Below are 24,285 nucleotides of genomic sequence, written 5' to 3' on the forward strand. Positions count from 1 at the left end.
AAATCCAACACTCAGCACAGGTGTAGCAGGATGGGGATAGAGCTGACTGTCCCCAGGCCTCCTGGCCCTTAATAGGGTGGCTTCTCTGTGACAGAAGCATCTTGATTTTTTAATTACAATTTTTTCTTTCATAAAAATATTTCCTTCCATTTTATAACAAAATCAAAAAGCCCTTAAAACTTGCAAATGAAATAAATGTTTTATTCAACCTGAAATCCCTGCCTCTGATACTCCATTTTCTGGAATGGCCATCCAACCAAAAAAATCAGTTATTCACACTGCTCTGCTTAGGAGCCTAAATCCTATTGGCTTTCAGTGAGATGTTGGCTTCTAGGTGAAGAAGATGCTTTTGAAAATTTTGCCCCATCTGAATTGTAACATTGTGTGACAGTTCATTCCAGGTATGTTGGTCACGCCTGTCCCTTCTTCACTTTCTCACAAGCTGTTGATTCTTTCAGAACAACTAGATGTAAATTTGCACAGAACAAACACAAAAGACAAGAAACTAGAGAGCAGCAGACAATCCATCACACTCTGAAACACTCAATCTGATCCCTAGGATACCCTGAAAAATGGAGGTTGGGGATTCCTTCTGAAGACATGTACTGAAATTATTTACAGCAAAATAAAAGTGTTCCCCTCTCCTCCCCACCCATAAGAATAGCAACAGACAAGCTTTTGCAGCATTCAGAGCATCCAATGCTGTGAATGTGAGCTTTTTTACTGTAGGAGTCCTGAATTTAAATGCCCACTAAAATGAGTTTGGTAATCTCATTTTAATCCTATCTAATGGAATTGTGGCAGTTGGCAGCCTCTGGTTAGTGAAAGCCTAGAAGGCAACTTGATTTGATTAAAGAACTGTTGAAAAAATATGTTGAGGCACTTCTATGAACTCTGCCTTCATTGTCTAGCTGCTGATCTCCCATCTTCATTTTCCTATGCAATAAAGTTAAGATTCACCTTCTGCTGGGGGTGGGGGTTGAGGGTGAATTAGAGCCTATATACCGCCTATGTCTCATTTAGCACCTATTTTAAGGAAGTGGAAGTTTTGTGAAGCACAGGCCTTGAGCAGGCCCTCTGCACTGGGTTGCATTTTCTCCTTGATGCACTCCATTAAAAGGTGTATTTAACTAATGGAAGGATGTAAAAATAGCAAGCCCATTGTGAAAACTAGGATGTCTCCTCTCTGCAAGAGCGCTGTCTCATATTGCTAATTTCGGGCCTAATTCTGCACAATCAAAGCCATTGGGAGTAGAAGCAGACCCATACAAGTGCTCCCTGGAACTCTGTAGTTTAACATATATTTATATTTCACTCTCTTTAACTAGTCCCTAAGCTCAAGGCAGAATGACAATAACGTGCAAGAGAAAAAATGCTCCCATTCCCCAGAATGGAGCGTAGTGAAGACCCTGACTACCGGCTCACCATAGACTGCCTGCACAGGAGTGAAAGCAGCACCCCAAATCCCTCTGCCAGGGTGTGATAAAGATCCAGCCTGCTGGCTCCAGGGCATGGGCTCTAAGGAAGTAGCTGAACACAGCTGAGATGAAGAGAACAGAAGTTCTAGTTTCCCCAAGTGGCCAGCACAAAGATTCTTAAAAATCAAACAAACAGCTTTAAATATCCTTCTCTTTGAGGGGAAAGCATATCAAGGCATTCAGTCAACAGAATTATATGAATAGGTGAACATCCATAGGCACTTTCTAATCCTCTTTATGAATAAACTCCTTCATAGAATGAGAGAGGTCAGAGAGAGACCGAACCATCTGGACATGGATTGCAGCACAATACCACAACCTTCAGTTCACTTCAGCCTCAGTTTGCAGGACACATTGTCAGGTGTTTTGTGGGTGGATGCTTGTTCGTTTTTATATAGTGTATTGGTAAACACTCCTGCATTCTCCTTCTATCCCTGCCCAATGCTAATGTCTACAGATCTATGCCAGGATCCCCACCCCAACCACTGTCTAATTCATATATAATATGAACACACACAAGCATTCTCTACATGGATACTAACTGGGAAAAACCAAATGTAAAATTACTATTATTTTTATATGCAAAATCTAACCTTCAATATACCATATGCAGCTACACTGAAAAAATCTTACCCCTACAGGGTTTTCTATTAAATAGATTAAATCTGCACTACGTATCAAGAAATCCACACACCCAACATCTTGGCAACAGTTATTTTTAGCAACATATACAGAGAGGAAAGTTCAATATCTCTAAATGAATAGCATACCTGCATTTGTAATTTAGTTACCTTCTAGTAAAATGAATCATGCTACTGTTTATAAAAAAAATAATAAAAAAAATTGAGAGAGTAGATTTGAATTTCCATGCACAATAAGTATAATGTAAGCAACATAAAATGTTAGAAAACATTGCAATTAGATGCTAAATTACTTTACAGTACTTAAATGCATTAATCAAGCTGAGAAATAATTTACCCAAAACTCATTAATCTAAGTCAAATATAAGACATTCCTTAGTTAATGCTCCCAATCCATGAAGCTTACATACAGAAGCCTTTCTTTCTTTCAGAATGTTTATATGCAGATCAAAGGAAAATAGCCACCACTTACTGCTGCCAGTATATTGGCGGTTCCAGTGAAAACATCCTGAAAACAAATTAATAATAAAAAGATTGTTTATTACTAGAGATGGATGAACTAGTTCATACAGCAAAAACTGACAAATCTTTCCCTGGTACTAGAACTGGCTCAGAAGAGAATTTTTATATGGTTCAAAAATGGTTGGTTTTCATAAGCTTTGATAAATATTCAATCTATAGCATAATTTTAAGCAGAGCTATGCAAAACTTTACAGGTTCACTAATAAGGGGTTATAAGTAAAAAAATAGTGTTCAATATGTGGTAGATTCCACCCAACCCAAGTTTCATTCGGAATTTTAGGTTTAAAAAGAAAATAAAAACTGAAAGTGAAATTGAGCTGAGATCACCACATTTTGTGCAGTTTTACCTCAGAGCCCTCAAAACTGAATTTTTCCTCCTTTCAGCATAAAACTATAAATCAGCCCGGGTTTGTTCAAACATTTAATTAACCTTAAGGTCAATTGCTCAAGGTTAAATGTTATTGTCATGGGAAAAAATGGGAATTTTGCCATTGACTTCAGTGCAATCAAGCTTTAGTCCTTTGTGAATTATTTAAATGAAAATGGTTAATATAAGCTATTGGAATAATGTATGAGTATATTTGTAAATAATTATCCAGTGGAAAAAATGCCAACATTCTCAGTCAGCATTATTTGTAATTAATTGTTCAAGCATCTCTGTGGTCAGAGTTTAAAAATATTTGTTTAAAAAAATTCAGGCAAGGTATGAGATTTTGGCTGGGTTCTACTGAGAAGTGGTGGGGTGAAACTCAAAAAGTTCAGTTGGGGATGATTATCTATATTCCTTTGGTTTATGTTGGTTATGAGTACAATGGAAATAATTCAGTTGGTTCTTATTCAATTCCAAGTGGTTTGCCTATCCATAATGCATATCCAAACCAAATCACCATACTTTTTTGGTGTTTGTCCAGAAACAGCATGTAATTACATTTACAGTCTTCAGATTTCTCCAATGCTTTGACATAAAAGGGCATAATGAATTTTATCACCAAGTGTAAGATAATTTTTCAGCATACTTGACAATTACCTGAATTCCACTATTCTAATACAGGGATGGAGGCTGAAGTAAAACAGTCATGAATGAGCGAAGGCTGAAGATGAGGGAATAGATGAAGAAAACACTATCTTGAAGTAACCAAGCCAATAAGTAAATGCACACATTTTGAAAAGACGTTTCATTGTCCAGAAAGGGACATTATTAAGATGAATATGATCGTTTTTGTAGATAAGCCTATAGTGGGCGTTCTACCAAGAGTAATATATTGTTTCATATCTCTTGGAAGAGATCTTGGTTTGTTTGCAACCAAAAGACTTGGAAATGATCAAGGACCCAATTCAACTCCTATTGAAATTAATTGGAGTCTTTCTATTGATATCAATGGGAGCTTGCTTTTGAGCCCTAACTGATTAAGTTTTTCATGACAGTCTTATCACATATTGAGTTATATTTGTCACAATATACTCTAGGTCACTTATTTAAATATTAAAAGTCACTGTGTATATTTGGGAGTGATATGTTGCTTCTGGCTAGTGTCACCGACACCTACTGTCCTCCTTACCCATCCTGGTCCCCAGCACAATCCACGGCTGCAACCTCCCTCCTCCCCTCATCTCACCTGAGGGTTAAGGGTGGGGGCTGTGTGAATATTTGCAGAATTAGGCCCTAAATACAAACATGATTGATACAATCAATAGAGTAGCCTCTGTGTTAATTAAATTCCTTTCCTGGGGAGGCATGGTGGGGAAAGGACATTATATAGGCGTAACTAGGAAAATGGTCAGCAGTGAAATAGCAGTGTTGACTTTTAAACTGACATCTTTCAGTATCATTTAGCACCTGATTGAGACGAATGGCGCAGCTGTCTCCTTTCAGACTGGTTAGACTGTCACTGGACCAGAAAAATTGCACTGATTTTCACTGGCATCATGTTTTCAGTGTTATCATTATATCCGTTAGGCTAGAAACATTTTTTAAAAGTTAAGCTGAGATTCTGGAGCACAATTCTGCAGTAAAGGGTGGATTTATACATCAGGTCTTAAATATAGTTCAGCCATTCAGTTCCACTTGAACACCCCTTTGTGCTGCATGACTGAGTGATATATGTATTTGGATGTTAAACTTTTAAGACTTGAATACTGGTAAAATGATCCTTTTATTGGTCAGATTCTCTTAGACCCAGGCTAAGAAATACCTCTATATTACACAAGTCTTTTAACTGTTTAGAGACTACACTCAATGAGGTTACCCAATTATCACCTCTCTGTCTCTTTAGAGGTGGCCAGGTGCCTTAGTTCCCTTTCCTCCCTATACTCTGAATACCTTAGGGCCTGATGCAAAGCCCACTGAATCAAATAGGAACCTTTCAATTGACTAATTGGGCATTGAGCCCGTCAATACATCCATTTTCCAAATCCCATTAGAAGCATCTTCTGTGGACAGGTGGCCTTCTGCAGCAGTGGGAACAGAAAATCTTGCTGATCTTGTTGCCTTCACTGCTACTGTGCCTTGTTAGGGTCAAGAAACCCCAGAGTACATTGGGATAGAAAAATAGGAGAGACAGAGCTAAAGGAGTTCTGAATACACACTCCTAGCCCTGGTCTTCTGTTGACAACAGGATAATACTATGATGTTACCAAGAGTGACCTGCGTTTTCTTGAATGGAACTTTGCCCAAATAATGATATTTAGACTCTCACCCCCTCAAATAACACTAATATTCAGCATTCATCTTATTCAGCAAGTTTATTTTCTAATTCTCTCATACCTAAAATGAACAGCAGTTAGAAAGTGGCCGACACTGTTTTCAATGTTCATGATTAATTATGGCCAGAGCTTTGAATAGAAATAGAATTTAACCTATATTGTTAACTTTTTATAAATGCCTGGCCATAGTTTACTATCATTCTTTGTGCAAATACCTGCTGTGAGCAGGCACTTTACATGAACATTGAGAATAGAATATGTTCAGGATTTTTTTCAGTCCAATCTTACATGGGCCTCTATTTCTGTGCCTACAAATTGTATATGGAATCATTTTTCTTTCAATTACTGAACTGCTAAGTATCTTATTTACAAGCACAGTCAAGGATTTAGATATCGTACTCATCTAATTTTTGGAAGCAAACTACTACACACAAAAATAGAAGCGATTTTCTGATATTTGGTTAAATCTATGGCATGAGAATATCGGTTGGTCTTTCATGTACACTTTTGGTATAAATCCACATAAATAAAGTAGTTTACCTTGATTAACCAATAACCACTGAAATTAATTTTCTTTCAAGAACACTAAGGCATGTTTTCTTCAATACTATTGTAAAGCTACAGGCAAAAACCTGTCTTGTGGGAGGGTATATTTAGTAGAAACTCACTCATGGGACAAACTTATCTGATCCTGCTGATCCTGAACTCTTAATGGATCATAATTCAAAGTGATAGCTCTGATTTTTGGCATTATGAGATCTAGTTCAGATTATAAATGGTATACAAATCAATTAATACAGATGGTACCACAGTCCATAACTGCTAGATGAGGGTCATGATTTCTCACTAGCCAATAGACTCTCATACATACGAAATTATTTCCTGGAATTCAGTACAAGTTATCAATCATAAATGTGATATTTTTATATCACTTAGAAGAGAGATAAGTGAAAATACATATTTCCTGGCTAACACATCAACCCTTTCACCTTATAAATACATGAAAGGACGCAGCCTAATATTCAGCGATTCCCTTGGCAGATTTTAAACTTGTATACAGAGCACATTATGCAGTGTGTGTACAACATTTTGGAATAGAATAACATCCTCTTATTCACTTGGTAGCACATGAAAGAGTCTTGGTGGCATCTCCAGATAGCAAAGCTAGAGTGGTTTGTCATATAGCCAGACCTATCCACTGTAACCGCAGCCTTAATCAGCTATTCTGTATCATTTCTCCTAGACTCATATCTAATCATTCTTCACCACCTCACTTCTCTATCTACCTTCCATGACCCTTTTTGTGTTCTAGGCTTACAGTCTTGGTACATGCAACCACCTTTGCCAGCAGTTGGGATTGTCATCCTGTTATTTTCTCATTTTCCAGTTTAACAATACAAGGGCAGCTACTTTTTGGAACACATACTACACTGAATGACAGGTTAATAAAAATTAACATTGAGTATGTCCCTAGTTATTCCACATAAAGTGTAAGCAGTTCCCCAAGTACTCCTTATCTAAACTGAATTTTAAATTCACCTGCTTTTCTTTCTGCTGCATTTGATTAATCTATGTTAAGTCAAACCACTGTCATGGTTCTTTGGTGAGATAACTGAAGGATACTAAAAGTTGTAATAAATGTGTAGGTTCTTCATAGCATGTTATAACTCCGGCACAAGAATGATGAAAAAGGGTTTGGATTCTGTTCTCCTTAACTAGAAGTTAAATATCATTTACAAATGTTTTAAAGTTAACAATTCTGTGAGAAGATTTCAAATACCCTATTTCTCTGGCTATTTCAGTATTTTTAATGTTGTTACAAACAATGACATGAGACATTTAAGGACAGTTGTTGTGACTGTCAAGGGAACCACCATGGGATGCCAAAGGCAGAATGAAAAGAAAGGAAGAAGTCAAATAAGGGAAAGAAGTGGTAGAGTAGCTGAAAGTGGCAAGGAGAAAGAACAGTCACACACACACACACACACACACACACACACACCAGCAATACATACCCAAACTGTACATGTGAGGCTGCAATTCCATCACTGGATCCTGATAACATTTACAAAGCACTTCAACTTCACTCCTGGAGTTTATGCTGTCACCAGAATCCACTGATGGAAATACAGAATTTTGTGTATTATTTGACACAATCAATAAAAAAAAAAAAGAGCGAGAAAGTGAATTCATTCCATAATACCCCAGGGGTCTATTCTGTCACTGATAAGTGTGCATAGCATCCATTAACAGTGATAGAAGTTACACGTGTATATCGACAGTAAAAATAGACCTCCACTATGCTTATAGGGTCACAACTCTATGGAAATGTGAGGAAGATATTTTTCTTCCAGCTGAAAGCTCAATTTTATCAGGGTAGATTGCTCCCAAATGACCTTGGTACTGAGTTAAATATTGCTCGCTGGTACTATTGAGAAAATATTTACAATGTTTAGTTGGAGGAATGTTTTCCTGTTCAGAAAAAAACATTAAAAATGAATGCTGCAGTGAACTGGTCAGACGAGAGAGACTGCTGCTTCTATTTAGCTGCTGTAGTGTGTTGCTTGCACTGCGGCAGTCAGCGAAATCAGCACCAAGTGGCAGATACAGAGAGCAGCTTGACAGAAGATGGCTTTTTTACCTGTACTATTTCTGTAAATTGTGGCACAACAGGGTTCAAGCTAGGTAGGAAGATCATACTTTGTTTTTTCTTAAATTTTAAATAGATAGTTCTTTTGCTTCTGATGGATGTGCAGGTATTTTGAGAAGCCAGAGGGAAAACTTATTTTTTTTAAGAAGCGGTAGATAAGTCAACTATTTGTCAACTAAATATAAGATAGATAATAGTGTGGGGTGATCATGAGGGACATAGTATCTGTGGAGACAGGATTCAGCTAGGAAGGACAATAATTTTAGAATGTCACTTTAAAATATACACTATGAGCATGTTTTAAAGTTATGGTAGGTCAAACTTAGGTTTGTGTTTTTGTTTGTTTGTTTAATATTTAGTAAAGGAAAAGGAAAGCTTACCCACTAGATAGGTTCTTCCAATCCTGCAAGCTCTTGTTAAAATATTGATATAAATCTTTTGCTGCCCACTCTCCCTCCTCATGAACGTGGTACGGAGGTCAACATGCAGAAGACATGCAGAGTTATTTCAGCTGCTCTGCATTACTCTGCTAAGTATATCAACAATTTGGCCAGTGCAGTCATATAATCAAGAATGGGATGCGGGAGGGAAACAAAAAACAAAAACAAAAAAATCAAGGATTTCTAAAGTTTTTTTCTCTTAAGCTGTAAAACTCAAATGCCAAAGTTATACAAACTTATTTTGAGTGCATCATTTGGGTTTTTAAATATGTTTAAAATGGTTCCAAGCTGCAGATGCATTTCAGCCTGGATCCTGGTGCCCACTTCATAACATACACATTAAAACGAATGGTGAGTTTAATGTAAAAGTAGAACAGTGTTCCACGTCCATGTGTTTACATTGGGATTTTTGTGGGGGAAGAGGGTGACAGCACAGACATCAGCAAATGACATGTAACCTCCTTTTTGGACTTTGACTGGATTGATTCTCTTCAAGTTCAATCGGTTTGCCATGATGATCTTTAGCTGGCCTCGATATGATTCCCTGCTATTTTTAATATAAACATAATATTTTTAAATCCATCTCTAAACCAGATTTCGCCATAAGCAGCTGTGCTTAAACTGTAAAATCTCACCCTTGTGTCTGGTTCCACATCTGGTAACACACAGCTAGCATTTACAAGTTACTTAGAGTAATTAAAAGAGGTTTGAAAGATCCCACGATATTATGGGGAGAATACACGATTAAAGATGTATTTTGATTGCCAATCAAATTCAGTAAGAATTTTCTAAGTAGCTGGGCACTTCAGTTATTTCTAAAGGTGTTGATCAAAATAAGTATATGTTGAGGAAAGTAAAGGCAGGCCTGTAAATGGGTGGAGATTGGGTAACATTAAGCCACCATAATTACTAGTCAGCATTATGTCTCCACTTTGATGTCAACTATGTGCTTCCTTTTGTCTCTCAGAGAGGAAGAAACTTCAAAAGCTTTAATTTCAAGACAATAAAGGGCCCATATTAATGTATGTGCAGACTTTAACTGCAAATGAAAAAAAAGTTTTAGTCTGTTAAGATATAAAGGGAGTTGGGTTAGTGCTAAATATGCTTTGTGTGTGTTATATATGTTATACACATATGCAATATATATTATGTATATATGTCTGTGAGATGAAATGATTAGTTCTGTTTCAACATTTCAACATATCTCTATATATATATATCCACACACACACACGTCTCTATATAAAATTTCTCGACACGTTTGATACCAAATGGATTTCAAATGTGACAATATATTTAAAACTTTTACTATATCAACAATTTTGGGGATGTACAAAGCACATAATGTCAAAGCTTGTACCAGTACAGTGAGGACTGATTGGGCCACATTATACTGTCATTCTAGCCATGATCCCTATTGACTTTAATGTTTTGCACAGGTGTAGCAATAGGAAGAATTTGACCTGCTATGATTTATTTCCAATTTAAAAACACATTGGCATAACAATTTGCTTAATTCAAATCCCTTTGAAATTAATGGGAGTCCGTCCATTGAGTTCAACAGCCTTTGGATTTGGCTTTAATGATACTTTAAAGTACAGATTAATTTTAAAATGATATTGTATTGGTTCTTAGGTCTTTGATGTACACAAGTGCATCCAGAGAGGAAGGAATAGAAAAGGACACAACAAAGAATAATGCCAATGAGGGGGATGGCGCTGGGAACTAACCTAGTTCCATATACAGCCCTTGATTCACATCCACATGCAATTCCAGCAGACATCAAGCTGTTGGAGCTGTGTCATGGATTAGAAGCAATATACTGGTCCCTAGATACTATTCTGACTGGCATACTATAAATACGAGAGATAGTTATATGTTACCAACTCTTTGGGGCTGCTCCTGCAAAGTGCCGTGTCCCCACTCACAGAAGGCTGAGTGACACTTCATCGGACAATTTGAGAACATGCTATTTAGGATCAAGTCTTTGTTTATAGTATTGTCTCTACTACAGTCTCTCTTTATTTTCCATCTTATATAGGAAAAGAAGATCTTTGTGTGTTCCTGCTGTGCACCACCATCTGAACAAACAATCTTTTACTTGCGATATCAGCACCACTAGTTTCTATGGGGCAGATGAACTCTTAAATTCAGAGATCCTTGTTTCATGTAATTATCTGTAATGCTATGAAAGAGGGAAAAGAAGTCAAGAGCCAAACCATTTCTGAGCAGAACTCTCTTTCCTGCGTCTAATCCCCATTCTCAATGAAACTGTATAACTGCAATCTTGTGCTTCTTATGTCATGTCAGACTTTTCTGTTGCTCAAAGGGGTTCCACATGCTGCTTGTTTTGTGGCAAGATAGTAATTTAGCCAACATTACCAGAAATAAGGAATAGCCTTAACATAAGAGAGATGCCATTTGATAGCAATCATGAGAAGTCTAGGTACCCAACATGTCCTCACTTCTCCATTAACAGTATCCATAACTGTTACAAAACTCACTTTTGAGGAAAATCAGGATAAAACAGTGTACTGTACACTGTAACAATGTAGAGCACAGTAAACATAGATCTTGGATATAGATAATGATAAAAATAAACTATTCAAATTACACTCAAAAGCCAATACTTTCAAACTTGAGTACCTAAAATTAGGTATTCATAACCACTTTAAGGTACCACGTCAATTGGAACTGTAGTGTAGTCAAGTTTTTCATTTAGCTTTGTAAATATGGATTGAGGTGCATAAGTTTGGACATAGTTTGAACATTTTGGACTGAATATTCAATTTTTGCCAGTCTAAGAATGAGCTATAAGGAAGACTTTGAAGTATATGTGACAATGGAACTAACTTACGATGTAAGATATTTGTGAAAACGTAGGGCTAAATCCTAATGTATCGTCTCAGGTTTGATATAACCCTCTGAGTTCCGAGCCCTTTCTTGGACAAAACACTTCTTGAACCCAGTTGTCTGATAAAGGAATGTTGGATCAGGCCCTTATTTCTTTAACTCAAGGGGAGTTCTACCTGAAGGAGGACTGATAGCAACGACAGGATTTGACCCTTAACGTGAAGTCTAGTATGCATATTTGGGCTACAAATAGGTGCCAGAATTACTCTTTGCCAGTGTTGCAATAATTGTAAAAGATAAGCTATTTTATCATTAGAACAAAATAGATCACAACTTTTTAGAAACTTACTAATTGTGGCTCAGTTTGGTGCCAGCTGTTGTTTTAATACTATAAATGAGAGACAATAGCACTGGAATGGACATTTAATTCTGTATCTTCAATAGCAAACATTAACCACTGGCCTGCAATTGGACCACCTGCAATGTGTTAATCATTAGAAAGGTCACTGTTACTGAACATTTTAAACTGTGAATAGCTTCAGATTAAATTAGGTGTAAAGAAAGTCATTTCCTTTTAGTGATAAACTAAAACACCTGCACCACAGCTCAAGTTTACCATGAGAGATATAAACTCCCTCTCTGAAGCTAACCATTCATGAAGGCACAAGAGCACAGTTTTGTGAGATAAGATCTTTCAAACCTCAATTATTTTGGTTTTGCCAAGTTCTGAGAGTACATACACAATTATTTAGATGGACTGCAAGTTATTTTATGCTTTGTTAGCCACGAATCACAACTTTCATTTGTGCATGCATTAAATATATTTCTCTCAGGTCTTGTTAATTTTCTTTTCTTAAATAAAGAAGTTTGCTTACATTGCTTCATCTCCTTTCCATTATAATAAGAAACCCAGCACCTTTTACCCAAAGGGATGATGAGCATATTGCAGATACTTCTGCTGCAGATATTTATTGGTCCACTATGAACTTAAAAACTTTTGGTATAACTTCATGTTTACTTAACATTACTATGCCTTGTAGAAACACATTTTTAAGCAGAGACCTGAAATATAACCCATACAAATTCAATGTGTTGGTTTAACATAGTGAATTATTTTTTAAACCTTGAAGTATTCATAGGCAAAAGGTAAAATGAGTCTTATGATATAACTCAGGGATAAGTGCCTAGTATATGCATACTCATCTGGCATTTATATTCAGGGATACTTCTTTTTTCTTCCAGATGAGTCACTCTTGAATGTGAATATCATTAGAATAGAATAGTGTCCTCCCTAACATCTCTGGGCCTTCTTGCTGCTGTAACTGGTGTCTTTCTCACCTGTTCTTACTGGGTGTTGAGACACTGAGAAAAGTATTCTTCTCCACTCTTGCAGCAGGATTCAGAAGTTTGGGGCTGCCATGCGATTATCCTTTCTCTTCTATTGGCTCAAAGAAAAGGAGATGCAGATGAAGAGCCACGGTTCTAGTTTTCCCCTATATTGGATTAGTCAGTAAGAGGCCCTTGCTCCCACTGTCTTAACCTTCAGAATGGTGAAGTGTCTTCAATGTTCCTCTCTCCTACTCCACAGAAAGTAAACAAGGCTGAAAGCAAACTAGGGATAGTTTCTTCCTCTCCTCCCATCATTTAGGGAAATGATAGCTATGTTCAAAGGACCACTTTCTCCTAACTCAAATACCAAGAAAAGGGAAACATCAGGGGATCTCTTCCCCAGAGAGAGACTGGAAGGCAGCAAAGCCACCTTTGCTTGCACGCAGACACACACATTCTCCATAGTTGCACCAATGGCTGGAGAATCAGGCCCTCTTTGCATAAGCTTAAATGACCACAAAAGAGGCAAGGCAGGGGAGAATCAGGGCCACACACACTAATTTTGTCTCCCCTAGAACTGTTTTCATCTATTTAATGATGGGTAAAAGCGTCTGGCTTAGTGTAAGTCACACACTGAAGAGGATGTAGGACGATTTAAGATAGAGGAGGGGATGACTCACTTTAATATTCATATTCTTACATCGTTCTGATGGTTTCTTTTCTCATCACATACTTCTTGTCAGACCCCTCAGAGTGTGAGTTACACTAAAAGATGCCATTATGATTAGACTCAGTGGACCAAGTTCAGAGGAAATGTATATTTGGGAGAAGATGAAAGTTAAATGGTTGAAAGTCCAAGTGAGTATGTCAAAGTTTAGAGTGGGTTTAAAATGGCATAACATATATATTGATATGGATGGAAGAAGATAAAAATGACTCCAATTTAGTCTCTCTTTAGACTTGGTCACCTCTGAATTTGGCCCTCATTCCGTTCTGAGGTACAAGGTTATTTTATAACGTAAAGGTCTCCAAGATTAATGGAGTATAAAATATCCAATATTAGAACACAGATCTCCTCTCCAAACTTTCCATCTCATGCCTACCTAATCCACAAGTCCACAGTGCTACCCAAGCAAGATCCTTAACTGTTCTGGCTCAATTTTGCCCTTGCAACAATAGCTGCACATTCAACAATGGCCTCAGTGTGTGAGCCATGAAACCATTTGAGAGTAGACCAACTCAGGCAACAGTTTAACAGTGTGGCATCCTCCTGCACTGATCCCTTTCCCCCAGTCTACATTAACTCCCCTACAGCTGACACAGTGGGTGCACTCACACTGATGTCTGAGGTCTGACAGCTAGTCTGCACATTCATTATGAGATAAATTGTCTTCTCTGTGTACCTTCATAAAATGGCAGTAAACAGCAAGCAGAGAATTTGAGACACGTCTTCAACACCTGACTCAAAAAGTCTTCGCAAGTTTAAATTGTGCACACTCCCGACATTCAAAGTCATTTTAGACAGACAAACAAAATCTTAAAAACAAAATTGACTGCATGCATCTTCCCCAACATTGTATGCAGTAGATTGAGCAAAGAAACTAAAGATGAAATCCTATTTTGTACACACGAAAAACAGCTTCAATGTTCATGACTTCATAACGTACAAACAACTGGATAAAAAAAATCAGGGTGGTGGCAGGGGGTATTTTAATGGAAGTGGTATTTTGACCTTACCTACAGTATTATGGGAACTACCACTACTGCTAAAATAAATGTAGCTGATGGAGAAAAATATACCAAAAGCTTTTAAAGACTGAATACTGCAGAGATTGGTGCTAAATAGCAAAGATAAATCTATTAGGAAAATATTTGCCATGAAGTTCTATGACTTTGGAACGTAAGCCAGAGTTAGCGGAGTTTTGCCAGTTTACATCAGATGAGGATCTGACTCCTAGCGTTAATTTCTTGTACATTTTGTTTAAACCTGAAGTCAAGCTTGTTTGCTTTTCAAACTCAAACCTGTTATCATTAATCATTTCTCTAAAGACAAATCTCGAAGTCTGCCTCCCAAGTGACTTCTTTCAATAGACTATAAAGCTGAGTATTGGCGTGCTAACAGAAATGGCTGCGTTAATGTGGGAACTGCCTAACCCTTTCCCTGTGTCATATCACACAGTGGGTTGGGTGTTCGTGGACGGCTCTCTTTTGCTGAACTGAGCCCAGCATGTAGATAATAAATCGCTGAACCCTGATTTAGTAATACCATCCCTGTTTGTCTCTGGGCAGAGACTGTCGACATGAATGGCCACACATTTTGTAGATAATGGCCCAGGAAATATTGCATAGTGCAGCTGCTTTTGAGGAAGGCATGTTTGGAATATATTATACAGCCCAAGAATGAGAACACATGGTAACTGAATACTTAAAGGTAATCACAAATTATCATCATATATATTTGTATTTCTATTGTAACCTTAACAATTATAAGAAAACTATTTCAAGGACTTATTTTTAGAAGCAGATGGAATCCTGCAGTAGGAGGAATTTTGCCTAAGGAAGGACTCCAGGATCATCTGGTCCTTGTATTTTTTAATTAAGATTTGAAGTTACAAATTAAAACAAAATACAATAGTTAAAATACAAACAAATATATAGGTACAAAGGGAAAACATTCCTAAATGTGAGAATTCCATCAAAGTAAAGTTTGTTAATTAACTGAGTTAACCCACTATTAATAGACATGAGCTCAAATTCTGAATCTGACCATCCCTAAATATTGGGAAAATTTGGAACCATAACACAAATTACTTTCCATATATTAATAGTTATGGACATTATGCCTACATTCTAGTAAGCAAAGTCAAAAGTGAAATCACCATTACTCAGTTAACAACTTGGAGTTAAAGCTGGATAGTAGCTAAACTAAGGAAAGTCGTCAAAAATAAAAGCAAATACTTGTGAAAGAAGGTTACAGGGGAAAGAGGAGAGTTGTTCGTAGCACTTTGTGTTTAATATCTATGTAATTTACTTGGAAAATATAGCAAGATACTTGATGTCAGCATTTTGGATGACACGTGAAAGTCCAAGATTCACTTCTCAGACAGCGTTGTCCCTCCTTGTTTCAGTTGTAAAACAGGCAGCTCAATACAATGGCGAAAGCACCTCTGAAAAATTAACTAGGTTAAATGGGAACAAAACAGCTCTTTGAGAAACATATTTAATTCTGTTTATTCAGGAGTAAATTACAATGGTGTGACTTCAGTACATTACAGATTCATATTCTTTCTCCCTACATTGTTTAGGTTTTCCAGAGCCAAACTGACACATACTGTCTTCTGGGGAAGAAGTCTTCAACTACATGATGAATATGCTGACATACAGCGAGTGGAAAGGATAGAATTCCAGAGCTCCCTGTCACTCTGGAGAATACCTTAATATAGTGGGGTATCAAATTATAATACATGAACCATCCATAGTTCACAGAATCGTGGGTGCTAGAGATTTTCAGAACCAAACAGTGGAGGATTTGAAGATTGGGAGCAGGAGGTGAATTATGAAGAAATCTTATTTTGTGAAATAGTCCACAGAGTTAAAAAGCTGGAGATCCATTGCTGTAATTGAATCTAGGCTGCCTGCAGAAAAACCACAACTGAGACAGAAAGATAGCAGGGAAGATATGCAGATAGTGGGTAAACAAACAATTGGAAGTATTGAATACTACTTGGACAGACACAGTGTCTATTTGTGTCTTGTGCAATGAATCACACTGTCAGTGCTTAACATACACTCAGCACAATAATAACAATGGGAAAGCTATGCTAATGGATATGGTGGAGCCAACAGAAAAACAATTGAATAGAATTTATAGGAGGCCTAGGTACAGTCTTGTACAACAGAGCACAGCCACTGAAGAGAAAGCTACCAGGTTTCTAGGATCTCTAAATAAATAAATGTAAAACAAAGAAAATACTGGGTGAGAAGTGGTGGGAAAGGGCAGGAAATGGGACGGGGTTGTACGCTGCACTAGGTATGCTAGTGCAGAGCATTTCCCTCCTGAAGCAGGGGAAAACTGGGAAGTAAAGCAGGAGTCTGAGTCTGAGTCTGCTTTGCAGAAAGCACAACCCTGTGCTGCCCCATGCATGGAGCTCGTTGGAAAGGCACAATTGATCACATATTGGCCAATAGCTGTATATGTTAAAAGGGCAAAGACATACCAGTAGTACGCAGGGGTGAACTAGCATCTCTCTTCTTCTCTCTACACTTTAGTAGGTTCTATATTTTATAGTTTTCGAATTTCTCCTTTCTGTTTCAATATTTCCCATCAGGAAAAAACCTACTAATCCTTTGCATGAAAATAAAACTTCTCTCCATTTACTACAGTGTTTTCTTTCTGTTTTGTGGTTCCCAAGTCACTTTTCCACAGTTATTTTAAATATAATTTACAAAATGTAATAATGCCTTCTGTCAATACCTTCTATCAAGATTTTTCCTGACTCTAATTTAGTGCCCCCTGGAGCCCTGTAAAATCTCTTGAATGAGTCGAACTCTATACTCTCACATAATGCTTTTTTCTGTTTGAAACCATGCTTCATGTTTTTCTTTACTTATGAGTTCTCTCACTCTCTCCCTATTCTGTGTCTGGATTTTTTTTTCCTGCCAAAGAGCTTTTCTCGTTTTTGGGCTTTAATGTGTAGCAGCCAATCCCAGCCATACACTGGGCCACTTCAGTTGGTGCCTGATTTTCGAAAACCAAGCATGTACACAAAGAAAACTTACTTGCAACTTATGTACAATAAGCACAACTGCATGCATAAAAATGTGTATTTCTAGATACATCACTGCTATTTTCTCATGCAATTGGAATGATTGCACATGCAGAGTTTGTAAAATGAGGTCCTTACTGTTAATGTGAATTCAATTTTTTTGCATTGATGGTATGGAACCCAATCTTCATCAGTATTAATCAGTGTAGCTTCATTGACTCTAATGGACCTACACCAATTTATATCCATTATTTTTTGTGATTTCCTTGAGATTCTCTCTCCTGTCTCTCCTCTTATTTTGCTGAGCAAGTTAGGAAGAGCTCATGGATCTGACAGCTTATTGAGTAGATTGGTGAGCACACTCTACTTTGCTTGAAAGGATGCTCATTTTGCACCTTTGTTTGGGTTGAGTAGTTCCTTACTCCACATATAGCCCCACTGGACTCATGCCATTTAGGAAAAGCCCAGCATTTGGCAGTATGCAGATCTGCAGCACCACAAAGGCACTTAGAGATGAATTCTGCATCAAGGTAAATTCCTCCTAGATCTCCCTGGAAGTCAGGGGAAACATGTCCACTGTTAAAGCCCCAGAGGGGTGCTGCTTATTCCCCAATATTTATCTCCTCCCTTCCATTCCTGGCCCAGAGGGAAAAATGAAAAATGAGCAGTTCCTGAATTGCCACCTACACACAAAAGACCCAGATCTCCACCTAATGGTGGAGCTACACCAGTTTATATTAATGTAAGCAGAGTCAGGATAAGCTCTACCCTGACATCTGGTGGAAAGAATTTCAGAGAGTGTATTTGCATAGGCACGCCTACCCTATCCCGGACGAGCCCCCACCAATGTAACCCTTCTGCCCCTCTGAGTTGGCAGCAACAAGGGCCGGGTTCAGTATCCAGGGTTTCCGTTTCAGTAACACAATGCATAACCGGCTCGAGCCCCCACCCAGTGACCTGGGACACTCACATACCACACCCCTCTGGGTGCCTCTAGGAGGCAATACTTCCCCTCTCGCAAGCATGGAGTCCGAGTGTAGCAAAATCTTTTTAATAAAGGAAGGAATCAATGCGGCATCCCATTGGAGAAACACCACAAACAGGGTTATAACACAAACCATAAACAAAAACCCACCTCCAAGTACGTTTGGCACTGTCCTTTTTCCCCTTAGGGTTTTAAGTCCAATCACCCCAAAGTCCAACAACCCAAAAGTCTCTGGTCAATGCCACCCCAGAGTTCGAGAGTTTATCTGTAGAGGTCCCTCCTCCCAGCCTGGGTAGAAAAGGGGCACCTTATGTGGTCTGGGGCCAACTGCCCTGCCTCTCCGTGGGTTCTGCTTCCGCCTTCTCCACGAACTGCCCCGCTTTACCAGCCGCTCCACTCTGCTCCTCCAGCCGTCCTCAGAAACTGCTCAGCTCCACGAGCTGCTCCAGTTCTCTCTGCAAACTGCTCGGCTCCGCTCACTCTGTGGGCCGCTCCACCCGTCCCACAGCTACTCCGCTCTCCTGCCACCAGCTGTCCCGTGATCCGCTCCAGCCGTCCCCACAACTGCTCCACTCCGTCAGCTGCTCTGTTCCACAGTATAGCTTCAGGCTCCCCTACTAGTTAGCACAGTACTCAATGCTCTCAGCTCAGTAATTTCAGCTCTTTAGTGATTTCAACTCTTAGTGATCTCAGCTCTTAGTAGGGGAGCCCCAGTGCTAGTGCACCATTAGCCCAAAGTTCAGCTCAATAACCTGTATTTAGATTCTTGAGGGAATAAAAAAAAACAACTCTGACATTCCACAGTGGAGAGAGGAGGGGGTGGAACTGGTGCTGCTGGCTCCACAAGGAGCCTGCACGACCAGGCACAGATACCTGTCCCTAGCCTCTCTCTATTCACTGGGTTTTGGAACCCATGTCCCTTGTCTAGCAAGTACCACCCAACTGAGGGTGAGTCATTTGTCACCAAGCAGTCCCACAGCTCGGCAGTCTGGGATAGGGTAGGCGTGCCTATGCAAATACACTCTCTGAAATTCTTTCCACCAGATGTCAGGGTAGAGCTTATCCTGACTCTGCTTACATTAATAAAAAACCTAGTGCAGGCCCTGGGAGGTTGGGGAAGGCTCATGCCCTACTCTTCTTCAGGCATTCACTAAGTGTTACTCACAATCTCACTCCTTCAGATCAACATGGCTACTCATGGAGTAAGCATGACAGCAACAGGCCCATAGTTGGCAGTAATCAGTACAGACTATTTTTTCTGGTAAACACCCGTGCCAAGGAGTGCTTATCACAACTACACACTCTTCAAACCATCACCTTATCACACTAGCAGAACTAAATACACCTCTACCCTGATACAACGCTGTCCTCGGGAGCCAAAAAAATCTTACCGCGTTATAGGTGAAATCACGTTATATCGAACTTGCTTTGGCCTTTGACTGACAGACACCAATGACCAGCTCTCTGGTCCCCAGCTAGTTTTCAGAGCTCTTAAAAATCCTACTCTAGGCTGTGGGGCCAGCATGGCGGCAGCTGTGACCACACTGGGTCTGAGTTACACAGTGGCTGGCTACCCCCCGGGCTGTTTGCTGCAATCTCGCTCTAGGCAGGGAATAAGGAAGTCCTGTTTTCCCACCCCTGGCGATCCCCCCACTCCAGGGCTCAGTCTCTGTCCTCTCTCCCCTCCCTGCTGGGTGAGGTGGCTCCTCGGTCCTGCCTCCCTGCTGAGGGCCGTGCCAGCTGGCCGCGGCCTTTGCTATGTGGGCAGCAGAGACCGTGCAACCTGACTCCTCGATGGGGAGCTGGACCCTGTGGTGCGAGGCGCTGTGCTGGCAGCTCCCACGTCTCTCCCGCCGTGCCCTTCTGCTGCACCCTGCCGCCGCCTTGGATCGCCAGTAGATGTGGAAGCCGGGTGTTGCTGGACCGTGGGTGGCTGCTCTGGAAGCGTGTCCGATGTGGTGGCAAAATAACAAGATCTGTGCAGGTAGAGACGGGTCTGCTTGCGTGTGCTGGCGCCTTGCCATGGGGAGCTGATGGGCTGTTAACTAGAGGACTCCGCTCCTGGCCGTCTCGGTTTGGCCGGAGCGTCCTGCACCTGCCTGTGCCTCTGATCGCTCACTGGGGGCGGGGATGGTTGTTGGCTTGAGCACTGGGAGTTGTTAGCTGAACTGTGCTGCCAAATAGCGCCATTGTCTTTCTCTTAGCTAACAGTGGTGCAGCGCCACCCCCCCAGAGCGCTGCTTTACCGCGTTATATCCGAATTCGTGTTATATCGGGTAGCATTATATCAGGGTAGAGGTGTATGTAAATTTAAAACCTATCCCGTCAATATGTGTAACTGCTCTATATTTATCTTAATGCTCTATGACCTTTTAAAAAAATATAGGTTGGATTAATCACTCACTAATTCCAGCAAAAATCAAGAGCAACTTTTTAATACTATAGGTATTCAAAACAGATAAGAGACCTGTCACATATGCTTTGGTAATATCAGGCCATCAGTCATAGCAACCACATGCCTCCTGAATATTTTCTTAAATATATACTTGGGAACAATAGTTTCAGGTTTCATCCTGCAGTCCCTACCCAAGACAAACATGACCTACTGATGTCAATAGAAATTTTGTTTGCAAGATTAGGCCAAAAATCTAGTTAAGGGGCCTAAACTAAAAGATATTTATGACAACAAAAGGACAACTCACCTATGTATAAGATAGCATAGATTTAATCAATAACTCAGAATGAGCAGGGACACTAGAAGTAATATTTTTCTTATATTTGAAAATATTTTATGGAATATATATACTAAATCACTGCCAGTAGCCTTAATATCAAGCGGCAGCTATTAGAAGAAATCACTCGGAGTAAAAAGGGGAAAAAGAAGGTGAGTCCAGTCTACAACCTACAGAGCAGACTATTTCTCTACCATGGAGTAACTGCTGTAATAGTAGCTGACCCATGGAGGCCTGGAGAACATTCAAGGTCAGCAATGTAAACTTATTTGGTTGCAAACATGTCCCTTAGTGAATCAAAAGAAGAATACAGAGTTCCAGCTTTATAGATTTCTGAAATAAGCCACAGTATTCATGACATCTTTGTAAAAATACTTTTCTGTTGCTGTGTTAACTTATGACCTCAAAAGGCAAAGCTCAGCTACATGGCAGGGGTAGGAGATGGACCGAGAAAAAAGGTTCTTGTGCTGGCTTGATTGCTCAACAAAAAACAGGTTTCTAATGGCTGAATTAGAACATTTGGAAGCTGTGTTATTAATTTTATCGCCTTGAACATTTTTACAGCTGTAATAATTAAGAATTTCAATAGTATTTTACATTGTAAAAACCAATCAACTCATACAGATCTAATTCTCTAAAGCAGTAAAATATATGCAAATTAGTTTTTAAGTGATTCCAAATGCGGGGGGGAGAACAACTCTTATAGCTAAATCCATGAAGTGTATCTGCATGAAGTAGTAATGTACATATACAAGCAGAGAGCAAAAATTCTCAGCTTACATTACTGGAGAACTTTTTAACCAATAAATATCCATCATGATTTATGTTATGGAGGAGAGATCTTCAAATAGACTTTGTTTCAAACTCCCAAATGTAAACAAAAATATATGGCCAGATTTGCCACTAAAAGATGATAGAAATGCAAAGTATTATTATTATTTAAATGGACCTGAATGTTCTGCATGCCTGGTGTCCTCCAACAGTATTTGCACACAGCCCTTGAGCCTCATGTCAGTGGGACTCATGGGTGCACAAACCATCCCAGAGGATCAGTGGGAATTAGGTGCCTAATCTATGTAAGCACTTTTGCAAAATCCCTCTAAGCACCTATCTGCAGTTTAGTTGCCTAAAAGCATTTGTACATCTGATCCTCTGAGCCTGCTCCTTCAATGGGAATTGGATCAGTCAGTAGTAGCTGATAAAATGAGAGTAAAACATTTTGCTTGGTGGACACTGCAGCCTGGAGCCCATGTTCGTGGATAGGACAACATTGGGATGGACCAGAGAACTTCCAGGCTTACATCTGACAAAAGGCTGCAAGGGATGAGGACTGTCAAATAACTGTTTGATTACTAGTTTTAGTAAAGTCGCATGTCTTTGCAAGCAGTGGAATGGGATTCAGACTGCCACCAACATCTTTGTCTTGTGCCTGGGTCTGGGAACACTCAGCAGGTGCCCAAGGGCATGGGAAGAGTTTTGGCTTCACCTCAAGAGCATTAGCAGCAGAAAGGATCTGGTGCAGGGACTGCAGTTTGCTACTGCTATGGTCCAGAAACAAAATACTCATCCTTCTGGATCAAGCTGATATATCAGCAATAAAAATAAAAATAAAAAATAACCTGAAACATATATAGAGGGGAAAGGGGGGGAGAAATCCGAGAGGCCATAGTGCAGAAAGAAACTTAACGCACATTAGACATCAGATTGCATTGCAGTATATAAGCAAAAAAGAGGACCATGTAATTTTATGCTGCCTATTCAGAAGCACCAGACTAGAGAGAGTGAGGGGTCTCTGTCAACATGCTCTGATACAACCATATCTGGAACTTTGTGGCCAGCGCTGGCCACTTCCTCATTGAAAGCTAGTGATAAATTGAAGGGTATTCAGAGAAAAGCAACCAGAGATTAAGGGCTTGAGAGAGATTTATGATAAAAGATTAAAAGAGCTAAAAATAGACTAGGGGAACGATGACTGGGCAGGGGATACGGGACATGGTAGCAATCTATAAACATCGTGAGCATATATATACAAAAAATGAAGAATTATCCAGTTCATGGGGTACAACTAGGAGTTAGGGGATGAAATTAAGAAAGGTGGGAAATGTAGGTTCAATGTCAGTAAAAACCTCTTGACACTGAGATGCATTAAGTTGTCTTCTGAGGGAAGTGATCTCTAGAATAACGGCCTTATTGTTCAACATGTTCCAAAAATAGATTAGGCAAGACTTGTGAATGCATAACGAAAAAATCCTGTATTTGCATGGAGTGACCTAGATGTTCAAAGAGACCTGTTCATTTTTACCATCTACAATTCCCTTAATATAATTTGAATAGTCCTTGAACTGCTCTATTGCTGATCCAAATATATGAAGGAAAAGACTTGAATTCTTTATCCTCCTGTATAAAAAGCAGGGGTATATTAATTAATGTTTTTGATGGTTGAGGAAACTCCTCTTAATTATCATTATCATGGTAAACTGGGTATCTTTTGGTGGCAGATTTTGTGACTGAGCAGGTAAATTTTCAAAGTTAATATATAGAATTTTTGAATTGCAAATTATAGAAACTTTTAGAAGAATGTTTAGCTTTTTTAGTACATTCTGCTGAGTTAATCAAGTTGCATACAAGCCATTGAATTACTTCAATCTGCTTTCAAAAAAGATAAACTGATCACAATTCCTAGTCCTGTATTTTATTCATTAACCTCCTACTGAATTTTCATTTAGGATAATGTAGCCTTATAGAAAAATGTTGCTGTTTGGTAAAATAATGCCTTTTTTTAATGTTGCTTTTACAGTGATCAACCATACGTTTTAGGCTTCTATCTCCTAATATTATTTGTTTTTAAATAAGTGGAATAAAATAACCTAGAAAGCTGTTACCTTGGATAATTTCCACCAAAATCCATAACTTTCTCCTTATATTTTTATTAAATAAATGAATTTTTATCTATTTATTTTAATAACATTGCCTATTAGTTAAAAGCTCATTTAAGCTGTCAAAACCTTCCACATTTCCCGTAATTTTCTAGCTCTAAACCCACACCTGTTCTGAATTAATAATCATCCAAAAACTTCTTATATATGAGTTTTTATTGACTGAAGTCACATAGCAGCACAATGGAAAATTTTCTTAAGTTTTGCATTTTTAATTCAAATGCTTTTGCGAGCAGTCATTGGTGATGAA

Source organism: Gopherus flavomarginatus, chromosome 14 (assembly GCF_025201925.1).
Source record: "Gopherus flavomarginatus isolate rGopFla2 chromosome 14, rGopFla2.mat.asm, whole genome shotgun sequence".
Taxonomy (NCBI): Eukaryota; Metazoa; Chordata; order Testudines; family Testudinidae; genus Gopherus; species Gopherus flavomarginatus.